We start from the raw sequence: 19,483 nt of genomic DNA, 5'->3' as shown, positions 1-19,483 counted from the left end.
ATTATGCGAGAAAATAAACGATAAAGAATAACCCGGTACGCCAGTGCTCAGTGCTGTGCGAATGAGGATGACAATCAAATAAAGTATCAATTTGTCAATCGACGGATGGGATGATATGAAGAATGGAGTACTTGTCGGCAAACGACTTGTGGTGTGAGGTGATCATATTTTATTTTATTTCAACGAAAAATGCGCATCACCAGGTCCGTTGCTATGAGGAAAAATTCGGACGACTCGAAGACATACATATAGTTACAGGGTTCTTCGTTAACCCGGGAGCGGTCGCCTCGTGTACTGAGTACACGCACCATGAAAATTGGTCATATCATATGCTGATTTATCGACCGTATTCTATTAATAACTTGATGATTTTTGTGGCTATATCGGTCTCTTTCTACTCATAGTATAAGGGAGTAGAGATCAAAGTGGATAATGAAATGATAGATATGATAGATATGATAGATATGATCATATCTATCATTTCATTATCCACTTTGATCTCTACTCCCTTATACTATGAGTAGAAAGAGACCGATATAGCCACAAAAATCATCAAGTCATGAAAATTGGTCGAAGACGCGACTGCTCGAATGAACGGCAGGACCTTACGGAGGATATTCTAATCGGAGGAAGTGTAGAAACGTCTTCAACACCACTGGTGCGTATAATCCGGGTGAGCTACACACCAAAAACTCAGCGGAAGAACATGACTCTAGGAAGGAGATTGATCAGCCATGTAAAGCGAAAGCCACGATTGATTGAACGAAAAAACGAGAAGTCAACACTGAATGACAACTGTTCAATACACATTGATTTAGTTGCCTGATACGTAACACCTTCTTCCAACACAACAGTTCTTCTCGTTACATGTGGAGATCGACACCGCAGACGAAATCGCAAATCGACCACGTCCTGATTGATGGACGACACTTCTCCGACATAATCGACATCCGACGTTATCAGGAAGGACCTATATGTGTTCACCAGTGCCGGATTAAGGGGGGGCAGGGCCACGGGTCACCACATTTCAGGGGTCCACACAAAATTGCACTTCACGAAAAAAAAGTTAAGCAAGAAAAAAAATGGTGCGAAAAACTTCTCTGGATTTGATTTTTATCATTCAAATTACTGTCTACTGGCATGATGTACCTATGCGATATGTTGTGATTATTATGAGGAAGTTATCAGCTATGTATGCAATTTTAAATGTTGCCTCCTTCTTTAGCTTTATATCATTTTTGTGAAATTTACCGTAAAGTTGCCTCATTTTTTTGAAGCGTGGTAAAATGTGCTAACTTTACATAACATTTTTATATACAAAAATCGGTAAATACGTTAAGTTGAAGACATCAAACGTAAATTTAGTCAATTATCTTTGAAATGAGCCAAAAATAATTAAAATTGAACTATAGATGACGAAGATATCACCAAATCACTTTTCCATGTTTTACGAAAGTGACCCCAAACTTTTGGCTGATACATCATATTGAGGGGTGACCCCAAACTTGTGGTCAATGACATGTAGAGTTAATTTACTTAATAACTTTTTTTCTAGATTTTTTAGCTAAATTCTGTAAAAAGCAGTTGAAAGCTAATAGAAAATGGGTCATATTACCGCTCTCATCTTAAAATTTGGTCGACCCAACTTCCAGCGACACTGCCGTAAGTTTATATTCATTTTTTAGAAAATTTGGCAACTTTGGGTTAAGTTTACATACAAAATTTTTTGAAAAAGTTTCTTTTCAATCATGTTCAAAGTTTCTTTGACTTATTATCTTTTGAATGAAACCTAAGGTTTTGAAATCGGACGCAAATTGGCGGAGATATGGGCCTAAAAAATGACATGTTTTTTAGGGGGTGACCCCAAACTTTTGAACGGGAGTGTATACGCAAAATCACGTTCTTGAAATAAATAATAATTAATATTTTAGTGAAAAGCTACATAATGGCAGTGCGTGTGTTTTCATTTCATGTATTTGACTATGTATCTGTTCATCATTTGAAAAGCAAGTTTTCACAGTACTGCTTAGAATTAAATATTTTTTATGTATTATATAAAAAATATAGATATTTTGTTGGACTTTTGCTACTAGGCTTAGTATTTTGGAATGCGTTTGATAGTTTTGCTATTATTTGAAAACCATTCAACATATTTCAATGAAATTTCCACACAGTCATCTACGCATACTACCTCGAAACACCTGAAAATTTTATGGTTCTATCTTTAAAGACAATAAAGTTGTGTCTATTTGTAGGAGATGCAATAATTTACAATATGCGCTTTCAACAGTTTTTGCATGAAAAACCTTCAAAAAATTTTTTTGTTCCAGACCCCCCGATGGATGTTTTCCACCGACCCAGCAAATTGAAGGGAATAGCCCAAAGTATCATTGGGCAAAATTTCAGACTTACTTATTTTTTGTTTTAAAGTTGCTCTATGAACACACCGTGAAGGGGTTTCAGGGACGTTTCAAAGGGATTTGAGGCTATCCAAGGGATCTCAAGAGTTTTGACTGGGTGTTTCAAGGCATTTCAGAGAGCTTCAGGGAGTTTCTAGGACGTATTAAGGGCATTCTCAGAGCTGCACAAACCCTCCCAAGTATTCGATTTGTTCCGGGAAATACGCGAACAGCACGCACCCGATGGTAAGCCCAAAGTGCTAGGCCTTCAAAAGAGTCATGTTACGATGCCGGCGCAGCTGAGCCTGAACCACTACTGCGACGCAGTCCAGCAACTGCCGTTCAGGTTGTCGCGGAATGGGGAACGCAGTGTTGCAAAAACTCAATTCATTCATTTGAACACTAACCAACCAATCTGTTCAGTTATTTTTCCTTCTAGTTATGTTCAAAACGATTTCATTCAATCAGAGCACCTATCAAATGAGAAGCGAATCCTTGTCAATTGAATAAATTGTCACTCGAATGAGTAGCTTGGCACTAAACACGAAAACCCCGCAAAATTTCGCTAGACTGAAAAAATGTCGAGTATCGGGTCAAAGTCGGGTCAATTTTTATCGAAAGTTGGGCCACTGTTGGACCAACATCGATTAACTAATGAGTCTATGTTGGGTTTGGTGGCCAAAATAAAAATAGGTGAATGATAGGTTGATGTCGGATTTGACGTCATCAACAATGGTTAAAGCTTTGAACCTACCACACCACACATTTATGCTTACTAGCTGGGGCTGAATGATATGTGCCTTGACCGAGGCTGGAGCTGATGTCAATTGAATGATCAGAAGCTAGTCAATTGATATTCCGATGGTAAATGGAAAAATGAGTGGTTACCTATCTTAATTTCATCTTTAAATATCGGTTGATACTGACGCTTCGCAGCTCTGGGGGAACGGATATCGCCATTATATCGGATTCAACTGGGTCACGGATGTAAAATTGGTTTTTAAGATGGTACACTCTTAGATGGTACACGCGGCCAAGAAAGGTGCATCCTGCAACCCAGACAATCGATTTGCACGTTAATTGAAGTTTATGTTCATGTTATACGTACTTTTATGCGGTAAAGTTGCATCGCATAAGATGCAGTAAAAGTGCAGCGTACAAAAGTGGAGGCGCTATACATGCATTGCCGGCAAAATAATGACGCTATATGACTTGAAGCGATATCTTATGCGATGCACGGTATGCACTATTGCTACGTAATATAGCATCTTATGCGACTTATAATTAGTCGAAATAAAAAAAAAAGTTTATCACCTAAGTATCGAACTAATAACCTTTGGATTATCAAGCCGCACTTTACACTTAACACCAAACACTACTTATGAAACACACTGATTAATTGTCATGACATTCTAACTCACCTCAGTGCTCGTTGGAATGTACTTCGGTTTCCGTGCGCTGTACGTGTTCGGCAGGCTACCCGAGCAGAAGAAAACAACAAGTGAATAACATATCAAGGTATTTATCTTAATTACTACCATACTTTGATATGCCCTTCATTAGGTGGTAATAAGAGGCAAAATAACAAAAACGAATACCAAAATTTAGTAAAAATAACACCAAGAAAATAACAAATCTTATTATTTCAATAATGAATGCATACCTAAAATTTCAAGTGCTGTATTTATTATCCCATAATTATTGAATAACAAACTAATAACATTTCTTGTTATTAAATGTTTCATTTGTACGATGACTTTGAATCTTTCCGTCGATATTCGGCCTCCTTTGTCTCCGAAATTCTCAACACAAGAATTCAAACTACCGTACGAAACAAAAATGTCAAACGAATGCACTTCACCACGATAGCGTCTTTGGGAGACGGTTCGGCTTTTGTTATTCTTGTCTTCTTCGATAAGGAGAGCTGTGTTGGCTATATGTGTGTCGTATTCAATGCGATATGCAAGAATAAACTAATATTAATATTCATAATCGAAAGTGGCTAAAAATCTATGCGAAAAGCTAGAATTAGACAAATGTCATCGTGTCAGACGATATTGATTTGACCCTTTGTTATGTTTATTGATCTTCGTTCTACCGTCCGTGTTGTGTGTAAGAGGTAACGGTAGCGCACGAGTGTAACAAAGCAAGCTGACACACGACTGCTGCAACGAAATGAAGGTAGTGAAAAGTGTCGAATGTTTACAAGACCGGACTAAGCTAGCGGCGATCTGTACAACCGGTCGTTTTCCTATCCAGAAAATAATTTCCAGGTCGCACAAGGGCTTCGCAATAGCGAAGATCAATGGAGTGCATTACTGTAGTTGTTATGCCCCACCCAGGTGGCCGGTGGACCAGTTCTCAGCAATGCTGGATGCGTTAATAAACGCGCTAGTAGGGTCCATCATTGACGTGACCTTCTGGAGCCCGGGCTTAAACCCTAGCTCAGACTGGACTAGCTCATCTGAGATGCTGCAGAGGATCGTGGAAACGCCGTTCCCGCGTCACGATATCAGACCATGGGCTGCCGCCCCCCCTTCATGGTCGAACAGACCATTTAGGAGGTAGCCCCAGTGACGAATGTTGAGCTCATCGTAATTGCGAAGTCGCTCAAGTTGAACAAGGCTCCGGGTCCGGACGGTATCCCGACGGTAGCCATAAAGTCGGCCATCGAGGCGTGCCCTGGTATGTTCAAAATGGCTATGCAGATGTGCCTGGATAGAGGCGAATTTCCGGAGAGGTGGAAAAGGCAAAGATTGGTTCTGTTGCCCAAACACGGGAAGAAACCCGGCGACCCGTCGGCATACATACCTATCTGCCTTCTGGACACCTCCGGGAAACTGTTAGAGCGAATTATTCTGTCGAGACTAATGGTCTATACCGAGAAACCAGATGACTCTGGGCTCTCGGATAACCAGTTTGGCTTCCGGAAAGGTCGATCGATGGTGGACGCTATTAAGGCCGTAACCGAAACGGCCGAGATAGCGCTCCATAAAAAGCGTATAGGAATTCATTACTGCGCGGTAGTCACGTTGGATGTGAAGAATGCGTTCAATAGCGTGAGCTGGGCCGCTATTGAATGCGCCATTCAACACCTAGGAGTCCCGGATAGCTTACGCCGATTACTGGAAAGCCATTTCCAGAATAGTGTGCTACTCTATGACACTGATGAGGGCGAAAAGAGGTACAACATCACCTCGGGAGTACCACAAGGGTCAATCTTGGGCCCGGTACTATGGAACGCGGTGAATGATGGCTTATTAAGGCTCACACTTCCACCGGACGTAAAGCTGGTCGGCTTTACCGATGACATTACCCACATGGTACACGGCGAGGAAGTGGAACTGACAGCGGTGCATGCAATTGGCATAATCGAAGACTGGATGAGGTCTCGTCAGCTGCCACTCGCACACCACAAGACGGAAGTGGTGGTGGTGAACATCCGCAAGTCCGAACAACATGCGGTGGTCATCACAGGTGGGTGCGCTCATTGAAGCAACTCGGAGTCATGATCGATGATAAGCTGAACTTTGGCGATTAGCATGGCGATTATGGCACTATCGAAGATAATGTCAAATAGCTCGGTAATAGTCTCGAGTAAGCGTAGACTTTTCGCGATAGTAGCGGTCTCCATACTACGGCACTTCTGCATGGTCTAGCGCGCTAGTGGTTAAGCGAAACGTAGAGTGGCTCGAAAGCACGCACAGGTTGATGGGCCTTAGGATCATCAGCGCATACCGTACGGTGTCAAAGGACGCGGTATGCGTGCTGGCGGGTATGATGCTCATAGCACTTGTGGTGTCAGAGGACGAGGCGCGAGACGGATTGCCAGAACATCGCCGATGTTGAAATGGCAGAGATATTGGTCATCCTCCAAGGGTAGATGGACACACAGGCTCATACCGAGCCTTGACACAAATTCTGTCAGGCCATGGGTGATTTAGGTGGTATCTGCACAGATTCAGATATGTAGGCTTTCCTACGTGTCCGGAGTGTGCAGACTGCGACGAGACCACGGAGCGTGTGCTCTTTGAATGTCCACACTTCGTGGAACAAAGGTCGAGTATGCAGGAGGTTTGCGGTAGAGATATCACTCCCGACAACATTGTTGAAAGGATGTGTACGGGGGAGGACAAGTGGGATGTCGTTATTTCCACGGTATCTCGAATCGTCCTTGAACTACAGAGAAAATGGCGAGCCGAACAGCAGCAAGTTGAGTTGGCTCCCCCTCCCCATCCAGGAGCTTGAGCCCAATGGGTCGTCTAAGTACAAGCCAGGGCCCGAGCCTCCGGGGAAGAGTAAACAACTTAAGGCGGTAGCAGGTTAAACGCTTACCATTAAAGTACGAAGTCATCCCCCTTCTTGTAGTCATTCGGGCGTACCGCGAAGGTAAGGAAGAGAGAGAAAGAGGTTTTAGTGTCGAGCCCACATCACCTGAGGACCCATATCTCGGGTATCTGTAAAATCAAATTTACTCTTTCTATAAAAAAGAGGCACTGGTCATTAGGCCGTCCCTTATTTTGCAAAAGATGGAAATGTTATAAGCTCGTTAGTGGATTTTTTTTTTCTTTTGGGATTTTAACCTTAACAAAGGTCATTCATCCCATATTCAATTTTATTTTGCCAATGTTTGGTTTTTTACAAATAATAGTGCTACAGTGCTTTTATCAGATTAGTTTCAACAAGAAATTGTGCTAATTTTTTCTCTTCAATTTCACTTGGGCTTAGTATTTCATAAATCGTAGGTTTTAACTGATACTTTTTACGCAGATCCTCAAATTGTCTGCAATCCAGGAGGATGTGTTGGACCGTTATTGACACTCCGCATGTTCGACAGATGTTATCTTCTTTGGTAAAGATGTGTTGATGTGTAAGCCTTGTATGGCCTATCCGTAGTCGACTAATTGCTCGCCTTTCGGTTGCAGAACCCCTATCTGGCCATTTTGTGGTTGATGATTTGATTGACCTGAGGAACGATGTGCTACGTCTCCATTCCGCTTCCCATTGCAACTCCACATGTATCCGGCAATTCCTTATAACGTCTTCACTTGGAACATCACACTGGAAGAGGTCTTCAGGCCGTGCAGCCTTGGCAAGTTGGTCTGCCCTTTCATTACCTTTTATATTCACATGCCCAGGTATCCAGCAAAGTGTGACAGCTTTGCGACGAGATTCGAATTCTATGGCTTGTATCCAGGGGTGGCGTGATTCACCGTTTTCCAAGGCCTGCAATACACTGGCCGAATCGGTGAATATGACTGATTCTGTATTTTCCGTGCAAATATACTTAATTGTATAAAGTATAGCCATAGCCTCCGCCGAAAATATGGAGCATGCTTGAGGGAGCTGTTTACTGATTTCGGTATTTTCACACGAGATGCCAAAACCGACAGCTTGATCAGATACTGATCCATCGGTGAAAATGTGTGTCGAGTTCCAGTACTTAGATTCACATGCTGCCAGGAATAACTGCTGCGCCTGAGAAGGTGCATTCCCAACTCTGAACTCAGACTTTATACACCAATCTATTTTTGGGGGAGTTTCATTCCATGACCGTTCACCAATTCTTAGTACCGAAGCGATTCTAGGCAGTTGCTGTCCGGTGAGTTTTTGGTATTCTTCGAAGGCTCTTTCTATCGTGGGAGAGTAACTTGCTGACGCATTAGTTGGAAAAATCTTGCCGTATCTTTCTTGCAATCGTATCGCTTTTGTTGTTGCGTGAAGTGTTGTCCTATAATGGAAGGGAAGTTGGCCTGATTCCGCCATAATGGCATCAATTGGGCTTGTACGAAAAACTCCTGAGCATTCTCGTATAGCTGCATTGTAAAGCGGTTGCATGCTTTTGATTGCAGCTCCACTTCCACTATTCACTATCAAGAAACCGTACAGCAGTTTAGGTAGCACTACTGCGTTGGCGACCTGGAGTAAGGATTTTCTGGTTGCCCCGTTAATTCGGTTTCCTACAACCTTGAGTAAGTTCAACATGTTTTGCGTATTGCGACGCACCGTTGCAGTATGGCTTTTGAAATTCAGTCTTCTGTCTACTACCAATCCCAAAATTCTTACATATTGCTGTTCTGGCACTGGTATGTTGTTTATAAGGATTGGTGGAAGTTCTGGATGTTTGCGTTTTTTGCACAGGTGGATGAAGCATGACTTTTCAACCGAGATGCTCATTTTGTTTTCTTCAGCCCATTCTCCAAGGGCCTTTGCTGCTTCTTGGATGTTTTGACGAACTTGCTTTGCGTTTTTATCAATTGCGAGGACCAAAATATCATCTGCATAGACATATATTCGAAGACCTCTGGGAATCCTTACGAAGACCGACTCCATCAACACGAGAAATAAGGTGACCGACAAAATGGACCCCTGTGGCACGCCCGTGACTTGAACTTTACTCAAGGACAAGGCATCTCCAACGGATACCCGTAAACGTCTATTCGTTAGGAAGCTTCTGATAAATTTGAGCATTTTTCCGGAGATTCCCCAGCTGATCAGAGTCGACACAATTGCGTTTCTGTCTGCTTTATCGTAAGCTTTTTGTAGATCAATCATCAGAGCCTCGCAGTGTTGGCCCTCCTCAAACGGTTGTCGGATGGCGCTTTCGAATGAGTCGAAGTAGGTGATTACTCCTCTGCCTTTCCTGAACGCGAATTGGTGTGGATTTAGTCGTCCATATTTTTCCAAGTGGGATGTTAGTCGTCTGTTGACCATACGTTCGACTGTCTTGCTGAAGCAACTCAGAAGCGTGATTGGTCGTTGGTTGCCTATCTGTTTTGGGTCTTTCCCTGGTTTTGGGAGAGGAATAATGATGCCTTCCTTCCATGGTTCAGGAATTGTACCGGTGCTCCATATTTTATTGATGGCGTCTAGTACTTGTATCTTGATCCGGTACGGTAATCTTCGTAGCATTTGATAGCTGATGTTATCTGCTCCTGTCGACGTATTTCCTCCTCTGTCTACAGCCCAAAGTAATTCTTCTACCGAGAAGTTCTCGTTGATGTTGGTATCATGATTTGTATCAGTGATCTCGTCTGCCATTTCCGCTAAAGATGACTCGGATGAATCGGACCGAGAGACTGATTCGAAGGTTCTCTGCGATCTGGTGGGGATCTTCAATCGTCTCGCTGTCCACTACAAGGATTGGTTTATGGATACTTCTTTTCCCTCGAAGAGCATTCACTTTACGCCATAATGCACTTCCGGGTGTTTGTGGATTTATACCGGAAACAAATGTATCCCAGGATGTCTTCTTAGCTTCCGTAACAGCTCTTCTGGATTCATTGCGTGCTTGTTGAAATTCTTCCAATGCACGCTGTTTCCTTGGATCGTCATTGTGGATTCGTTTCAACGCTCGTAGTTTTTTACGCCTTGTTTTAATTGCTGCCTTCACTTCTGCGTTCCACCATGGTACACTTTTTGTTCCAAGTTTTCCCGAGGTTCTTGGTATGGACTGCTCTGCTGCATTGATGATTTCGATACTTATTTCTTCTGCTGTATATACCTGGGAGCGGTGTATGCGTTCTAGAAGAATATCTTCATATAGTGCCCAATCTGCTCTTTCGTGTATCCAGCGTTTCCTGCAGCGTCTTGTTGGTACAGCCATTGAGGAAGTGATTATCACTGGGAAGTGATCGCTGGTACGGTTATCTGGGTCCACGTTCCATTGTAATTTCGGTGCTATTTCCGGGGAGGCGATGGTAAGGTCGATGGCTGAAGTTCTTCCGCTTCTTGGGTCTAGACGAGTGTGCTCGCCTGTATTGAGAATAATGAGATTATGTTGAGCGGCAAAATCTTCAATTACAGCACCTTTATTATCGTTTTTGTAGCTACCCCAAAGCGCGCTGTGCGAGTTGAAATATCCCATTATTACCACCGGGTGAGGTAGTTCTGACATTAGTTTGTCTAATTCGGCGTGTAGTTGGTTTGGGGGGCTGTGACCAGAGCGTTCATGATTAACAAAAATTTTAATCATGATTAATCATTGATGATTAAAATTCCAATTTTGGTGATTATTGATTATGATTAATGATTAATTTCATTTTTAAGATGATTAAAGATTATGATTAATGATTAAAATTGGTTTTATCTGTGATTATTGATTATGATTAATGATTTAAAATGGCTCATTGATTAAAAATCATGATTAATCATGATTAATCAATCACAAAAAAACTGAAAATGATTAAAATATATTTATTGTTTAACATGTTTTTGAAGTTTCGAAAGTAAAAGGTAACTCTATCTGGGAGATTTTTGAAAAAGAATCATAAATTAAATTATTTTGAACAGCATTTGAACCAATTTAAATTGGTTCATATATTTTATATGATGAATCATTTATAATGATGAATGATTAATGATTGATTACTATTTTTTCTTATGATTATGATTACTGATTAATGATTAGATTGCAAAAACAGTGTGATTAAGATTAATGATTAATGATTAAATGAGATTTTTTTGTGATTATGATTAATGATTTTGATTAATCTTAATCATTAATCATTAATCATGATTAAATTTATGATTAATCATTAACGCTCTGGCTGTGACATGGAATGTATATTGATACGTACGTAGCTTCGATCGGGTAGCCTACTCTTGCAGCTACCACTTGCAGATTAGTATTTACTCGTAGAAATGTGTGTATCAATGAATTGTGAACAGCGAGCCCTACACCGTTTTGGGTACTCGATGTTGGTCCAGGGCGGATCGACCATTTGTACTCACCTCGTTGAAAATTCTTCAGGGTGTCAATTTGAGACAGTCGAGTTTCCTGTACAGCGATGATTCCAGGTTGCACTTCTGATGTGACTAGTTGCAGTTCGGCGTATCGTTCCCTGATACCATTCACGTTCCCATTGAATGGCAATGCACCCATACCATTGAATGGCAATGCACCGTCTTGATGTATTCGCTTCCGGGTTATTTGGACTTGTTCTATCCGTTCGCTCTTGGCTGGTTTCCGACGTCATTGCAGGGTTTTCACTATTCTCAACAGGAAGACCGGAGACTTGACGAGACAGTGGCAAATTGGCGGCCTTGTCTGTTGTCCCCGGTGCGACCTCTGTCTGTGGAGACAGTGGAGGGGCTACTTTCATCTCTTCCCCTCCAAGTTGAGCCTGTTCTACTGGACGGTGGATGACTGTTTCGTTGCTTGCTCTGTAGATTGGGTTTGTGGATGTGCTTGCTAAATTCAGGTTGAGCGTGCTGTCGATGTTCTCGACAAGAGGACCGGAGCTGGGATTAGGCAACGGCAGATTGCTGGCCTTGTCTGTTATCCCCGGTGCGTTGTTGCTTGTTGTTACTGCGGTATTCTTGGTTCTTTTCGGTTGATGGGTTTGTGTAACGTTCATAATAGTAGAAAAAGGAATAGGATGCCTATTCGGTTTAGTTAGATATCCCTGTCATATCTTGATCCCGATCGGAATCTTCGGAGATTTCATGGATATTGATGTCATGCTGCGATAGATCTGCTTCATCATTACTGAACGAGAGTTTCACAGCGGCGTTCTTTTGAATTTTTGGTGGCTTCACTGACACGTTGGGAATACCGCGCTTTTTATGCGAATTCTTGGATTCTGAATCACGTGACGTACTGGATTGACTTGCGCTGCGTGATTGTTGTCTGGTTTGCATTCGGTGTGGTTCGACAAATTTTTTCCTCGATGCGTGCTCTACGCTGCTCAGATCTGTCTTCTGGGAGTGGCTGAGATCTGTATGAACTTCGTGGGATTTCTGCATCTGTTGCATAAGCTGGTTAAATTGTTCTTGCAGTTTCGCTTGATTTTCGAGCACCTGATTCAAAGATTTCTGGAGATCAGCCACCTGCTTGCGTAGCTCCCGGTTTTCTTGTTGCAAGATTTTATTTTCTTCATCTTTCTGCTTTAGGAGCTGGGTTAGATTGGAGATTTCCTCGTTCGTTGATTGTGCGTTCGTCAGTCTTTGCTGCACTGCATTGGCGTACGTGCCCTTCGATGCTGTCACCCTATTTTGATACGCTTCTCTGGCTTCCGGATATGTCAGTCCTTCATCTACCTTGATTCGGATGATTTCCACTTCCCTTCTGTAGGCGGGACATGAACGGCTAGATGGCGAATGGTTCTTTTCGCAGTTTTTGCAGTACGCTGGTTTGCCACAGGTTACCTGTCCGTCACTGTCAACTATCTCATGTGGTTCTGAGCAATTCCTGCAGGCTACTCCTTTACTGCACTTGACTTTAGCATGCCCATAGGAGAAGCAACGATAGCATAAGAGGGGTGAAGGGTAGAACGGTCTCGTTGGAATGCGTTGCAGACCGAGTTTGATGTGCTCCGGTGGAACGGTCCCTTTGCAAGTCAGTATCATAATTCCAGTGTTCTCCACATTTCTATCTGGCGTTCTGCGAGTGACTCGACGGACTTCTGTTACATTCTGCTTTGCAAGGTAATTTTCGATTTCTTTTAAATCCGTGTCGACCATTTCCCAGTCTGTCACTACGCAGCGGCATTTGTTCAGCGAAGGGTGGTAGATTACCTCGACTGGTGTACCGTCAGTGAGTTTCGTTAATTTGAGCAATTTCTCGACCTGGGATCGGCTACGGACTTGCAGGGTATATCGAGCACCTCGAGATTCGGACCTTGCACTGTCGATTGGCCCTCCTGCAGCCAGCTCAACTGTTGTCTCGATGATCAGTGGTTTTCTCGGGAGAGGTGTATTTCCTACACCTTGCAGCAAAAGATATTCCACATCACCGTACATGTTATGTGGGTCCATGAACACTGGGATCGAACGTCGGTTCTTGTTGATCTTAGGCAGCGCATTTTGCGAGGCGGTTTCGCGATTCACTCGATTACTGGTAATGTCAGGTGGTTTACTGCTCGATATATCGGCCATGCCGATCAACAAAAAACTCCTGCTGCCTTTCGCAGCAAGGAGGGTTCCAGGGTATGCTCAATGACCTCGGCCAAGAGCTTAAAAAAATGTATTCACACGAATCGAAAAATCAATCACCGATGTTGTTTTTAAGTTTTTGTTTTGATCTTCACTTTCTTCTCGTGGGCACTTTTGAAGCAATGCAAAGTCAACTGTGGCACGACACTCAGTTTAACTCAGTACTCGCTCTAGTTATGTGGTCTCAAAATGGTCCGATTGCACGATAGGTATTGTGAATATGCGATAGTATTTAGCATAATCACATCACAGCACGAGCGAAAATTGAATAACTAGCGGAGTTATTATTAACTTGGTCTGATTAGTCAGCTGCTTCACTTGTGCTTGGTAATAAACGAACTCAAAAGCCGCGGAAAATCGAAAATAATAGCTAGAGTAAACGCGCACGAGGGTAACTCAAGCTTGCTTAGGCTCTCACTGCGTTAGTGGATAATGATCGTTTTAGCTAAGAAAAGATCGTGTAAAAATTTGAAGTCCGTATCTCAAGGCTAAGAGGTCAAAAATGGTATGGGACTAAAAAACATGAAATTTTTTTCGACGAAAAAAAAAAAAAAAAAAAAAAAAATACACTATTCTTTGAAACCGGTGATTTTAGCGTAGACGATGCCTCCACTCAGAGCGACCACCTGGTGGTTCACTACAGTATTGACTACAACAAAAGCCAGGCAATGGACGTAGGAAAGGTCGACCAGGCCAAGCCCTCGAAGATAGTAGACATCATACTTCAACAACAAGATATTCAGGGAGGCGCTCCAACGTGAGCGAAACGTAATCGGTATCAGTGGTTACCAACCGGTAGCCGTGCTTTCACGTTCTTACGAAGCCACCATAACTAGGAAACTCCGCCCTAGGATTGGAATAGTTCTGGCGTACAAGCGGACTGCAGAGTGCCAATACGCACCCGTGGAGTGATGCCTAGAAGGTCGTGATGGCTTCCACTGAGCCGTCTCCAGGAAGTGGAAGAGCCTGGTCCTATTGCCACAGGCGTTGAAGCTACCCCGTGACCCGTCGTCGGCATCTATATTAATATACTTGGGTGACATGGCGGAAGAGGTGCTCTAGGGGATAACTCTTAATGTACTGTTGAGGTACTCCGAGGGTGTAGATAGTCTCGTGAGTAACACATTCGGTTTTGTAGCCAATAAATAAACAAACGACGTTTTTTTGCCCGACGTTTCGACACGAGGCTTCTGCCTTCATCCAGTTGAAACTTCGGGCAAATAATGAACATCATTGTTCATTTAGTGACTGCATAGCCAAGAACGGTAAATTGAACCAAACATCTGATTCATCATCAGTATAAGATTTTCGGTATCGTTGATTCTCCACTGCAACCTGAAGTGCTGCAGCCACTTATGGTCCAGTTTCCCCCTTTCATTCAATATCAGTCAGCCAAACTCTTTATTCGTAACTGTGTACACGAATTTATTTATTACCACCAGCCATAAATCTCGATCGAGTCTACTCCGCCGGTTGTGTCGCGTCTCCTTTTACGAATTCGACATTTATTAGCTCCGATCTGCCGCCGCCACCGCAGCACCATCAATGCAATGGCTGCGTCGTCGTTGTCGTACAGGGTAAGGGGTGAAATAAATTTTACGTTACGAAGGTAACCAGAGCTCGCGTCGAGCTCTGTCTGCGCTAAGATAAACGTTGTGACACTTCACGTGCCGGATTTGGGAAAGTAGAATTAGGTACACCGAAAAACCTCCGCAGGACGAGGGTGAAAGTAGTAGGTATTTCACGCAGATCTGTGAGACCGGTCGAGGGGTCGAAGAGCGGAGACGATACTCGAAGACCGTACGTACGTACGGGAGGGAGTCAAACAAAAAAGTGTCAAAGTGTATATCTTTGCACTGATATATGGCAGCTAATTTACGGCTCGGTCTCTCAAGTTACTTCCTCTCGCCATGCCCGGTGTCGAATGGGAGTTTGGCTGACTCGTTGCTGTATTGCATGGAAACAGCGAGACGTTTTGTTTTATTATCCTCATCGTTTCCTTTCCGAGACAGAGTAGAGTGGCAGTGGGGGTAAGGATCAGGGCGTGGCTGGAACGCAGGAGATAAAGTGCGAAAAGAATGGAAGTAATTTATTAATTTGACTGTTTTCAGCAAATTAAACGTTGAGTTGATTTGGGGCTTGCCGGGCGACAGGAAACTCTAGGAGATAAGTGCCGTAATGAAAGTTGATGTGGTTTGTTCGTTATGTCGCACTGAATCGTATCTATGAGGAATGGAGGAATGAGGAATGGAATTTTATTAAGGCTTTTTGCGGCATCATCAGCATTGGCAACCATGTTGGATATGAGCCTCAAAATTTCAAAGTGATAATTCTCTGCCACCAAAGCGAATATTCGTATGAAAAATTATCATCCTATATGCTCACTCGCAGTGATTGCGATGATACTTTTTCTGCTGCGTTGCTGCAGAATTGACAGTTTTTTATCACTTCAAAAATGCGAGGCAAACAGTCATTGAAAAGCAAAAAGTCAATGATTCGTTTGAAAACTTAGTGATACAGTAAGACACCTTAAACCTACATGTAATAATCAGACACGCGGTTTGTCCATGAACAAATAAAAGTTTTTTTTCTTCTTTATTTTACTACGCAACCATCGTGGCAGTTATCAAGGGGTAAGGATCTCTTTTGGGCTTTGATATACATGCATAACTTGGGGTCTCCAGTTAGCCTAGTGTTTAAGGCTATGGATAGCCAATCCGGAGATGGCAGGTTCGATTCCCAGGTCGGGAAAATTTTCTCCACACCCTGGTCATAGTGTATCATTGTACTTACATACCTCACAATATACAAATTCATGCAATGGCAGGCAAAGAAAGCCCTTTAATTAATAACTGTGGAAGTGCTCAAAGAACACTAAGTTGAAGCGAGACAGGCAAGTCCCTGTGGGGACGTAGAGCCATAAAGAAGCAGAAGAAGAAGCATAACTTGAGATCTACTGTTGTATCATGATATTGACTACATGATACAACTATAAAGGGGTTTATAGGGTAATTTTCCATTTGTTGCACGGCTGAAAATTCGCCAATTGTTGCACACCTCATAAGAATAACATGGAGTGTGAAACAATAGGTGAGTTTTTAACCGTGCAACAATTGGAAAATTACCCTACTATGTTTGAGAGTCTCCAACTCTCTTGAAATTTGTCATCGGATATACAAGCGTAATAGAGACAATAACACCGTCTTCGACCTTGCGGCCTCTACAGACTGAACATTACAAACATACGCCAATGGACAACACATATAACACCCAGTGGCCCAGTGGAGAATTTTCCGTTCGACGAAAAGTTTTCCCCGACTGGAGCGGGAATCGAACCCACACTCCGAGGCTTACGAGACACCTAAACGACTGCCGCCGCTAACCGCTCGGCCACGAAGCCCACTGGTAATCAGTGTGAAACTTCTAGGTACCCTCTGAAAATTTCTCTACCGAAGGTTTGGTCTGCTATTGCCGATGCGCTCTTGCGTCTGGGGATACCAGAGAACCTGTACAAGGTTCTCGAAAGTTACTTTCAGAATCGTGTACTAGTCTACGACACGGAGGTGGGTCGGAAGTGCTTTCACATAACCTCAGCAGTCTCGCTAGGTTCCATCCTGGGTCCGGTGTTATGGAATGTCATGTACGACGAGGTGTTGAGGTTAGAGTACCCAGTGGGAGTGGAGATTGTCGGATTTGCCGACGACATTACGACATTACGCTCGAAGTCTACGGTGAAACGATCGAGGAGGTGAAGTTGACTACCGACCACTCGATCAAGGTTGTGGAGGCGTAGATGCGGTCCAGGAAACTGGAGCTGGCTCACCACAAGACAGAGGTGACGGTTGTTAACAACCGGAAGTCGGAGCAGCAGACGGAGATCAGTGTAGGAGAGTGCACTATCCTGTCAAAGCGCTCCGTCAAACACTTGGGCGTGATGATCGACGATAAGCTTACCTTCGGTAGCCACGTCGATTATGCCTGTAAAAGAGCCTCCACAGCTATTGCGGCACTGTCCCGGATGATGTCCAATAGATCTGCGGTGTACGCCAGTAAGCGCAAGCTTCTGGCTAGTGTTGCTACGTCCATACTTAGGTATGGCGGCCCGGCGTGGGGCACCGCGCTAAGTACTGAATGCTACCGACGGAAGCTGGAAAGTACTTACAGGCTTATATGCCTAAGGGTTGCGAGCGCGTACCGTACCATGTCACACGACGCTCTCTGCGTCATTACTGGCATGGTGCCTATTAGCATTCTTATCAGTGAGGACATGGAGTGCTTTGAAATGCGCGGCACAAGAGGCATACGCAGGACTGCCAGGATGGCCTCTATGGTCAAATGGCAGCGCGCGTGGGACAGTTCCACCAAAGGAAGGTGGACCCATAGGTTGATACCGAGGGTAGATAGTTGGATTAATAGGCGCCATGGGGAAGTTACATTCCACCTGACACAGGCCCTTACAGGTCATGGTTGCTTCCGACACCGTTTCGGGCATGCGGATTCTCCCGAATGCCCAGTGTGCAATGGTTTAGAGGAAACGGCGGAACACGTTTTGTTCGTGTGCCCGCGTTTTCGCACAATGCGTAACCGCATGCTTGCCACATGCGGGGAGGACACAATTCCGAACAATTTGGTCCAGAGGATGTGTAGGGATGAGGTTAGCTGGAACGCCGTTTCAACGGCTATCACCCATATCGTCTGGGAGCTACAGAGGAGGTGGCGCGTGGACTCGGAGAATGGCTAGTCCAGTTGCAGTACAAGAAGTGGTCCAGGGGTTCGAAGTCGGCTTTGTAGGTCATACCGGTGCCCTGCGGTCGAGATCGACCCTTACAGCGATTAAGTGGCCGCGGAGAGGAAGTCCCGGTAGCGGTGCTGTCGTGGCGTCGGTCTACTGGGTTGGATCCGAGCCCGTGGTTGGAAAGGGGTCCCCGGCAAGGGTTGGGGCAGGTGGAGACCCTGCTGTCAGCAACCTTCTGGTGCAGCTGATAGGGCCTGGAGGGTAGTGATACCCTTGCCTTCAGCAGGTCAGATCGGGTTGCACGTGGGCATCAGTTCTTGATGTCTGCAAAGCAGGTGGGCGCGGGCGGGGTTGACCCTGCCCGCCTTTCTAGGACAAAGGAAGTGGCGAGGACCATTCTGGAAACTGGCTAAGCGCCAGCATGTTACCGTGATGGACTCTCCAGTGCGAGTCATCAATGTTCGTTGCTGCTAGGCTACGCAGCTAACCTTGAGGGTGCGATGTGCACTAGCCCCTCTCTGAAGCAATACCTTCTTGGTGGTTCCGGAGAGACGAAGGGTTTGATGACCATAGGAATGTGTTTTAATGGGTCGAGGAGAGAGTAGCCCTGGCTTTTACTAGTGTTGTAGACGACGGCCTTAACCCCACACTACCCTAACCTTCCTGTTAGGGTGTCTGTTGAGCAGATTTTTCCCCCTATGGTATAGTATGTCGGTAGCCTTCTCATAAGCTTCTGGATGGCAAAACAGATTCACCGCATTTTTTTATATTATGGGTTTTGTACCACAACGAGTCCAAATATTTTAAAATCTGTCTCGATATCCTGCAGAGAAAAGCCCCAGCACGGATCGTCAATTCCATTATCTCCGCGCAATCTTGAAGACCGAAAACCGCAAAACGAAATTCATACACCACTGCAGTCACTGATCATCGATTACCAGGAAGATGAAACAAAAGGCCCTCATTTTCGATCGGAGATGATCCCTCGGAGGAGGTTGGCCTCAAAGGCCACGTCTGTCTGTCATACCGCACCGCACGGCAAGGTAAACCCAAACCCACCAATAAATATTATTGGATCTATACTTTGTGGTACATTTTTCGTCTTCGGACCCGGGAAATATGCTCCCTTCACCTATATTGTGTTCCCGGGAACAGGTCGTTCGGTCGGGAACTGGCGACAATAAAATTGAGGCACGACGACTACGCGTCGTCGTCGTCTTCGGTGAGGATTGGGACCACGACACGGACGTGGTCGGTGTATGTGCAGCCGGTTGTCGGAATTTCGCCAAGCGACCAAGAACAAAAGGTTGCACACGTCGCGCGCACCAACCCTTTCCAGAAGAAGGGGTTTAACCAAGAGAAACACATCAGGGGCCTTTGGCAGGATGAGGAGTGGAAAACAAACATTGCCACA

The sequence above is a fragment of the Aedes albopictus genome, chromosome 1 (assembly GCF_035046485.1).
Source record: "Aedes albopictus strain Foshan chromosome 1, AalbF5, whole genome shotgun sequence".
NCBI classification, from domain to species: Eukaryota; Metazoa; Arthropoda; class Insecta; order Diptera; family Culicidae; genus Aedes; species Aedes albopictus.
This window is presented reverse-complemented; position numbering follows the sequence as displayed.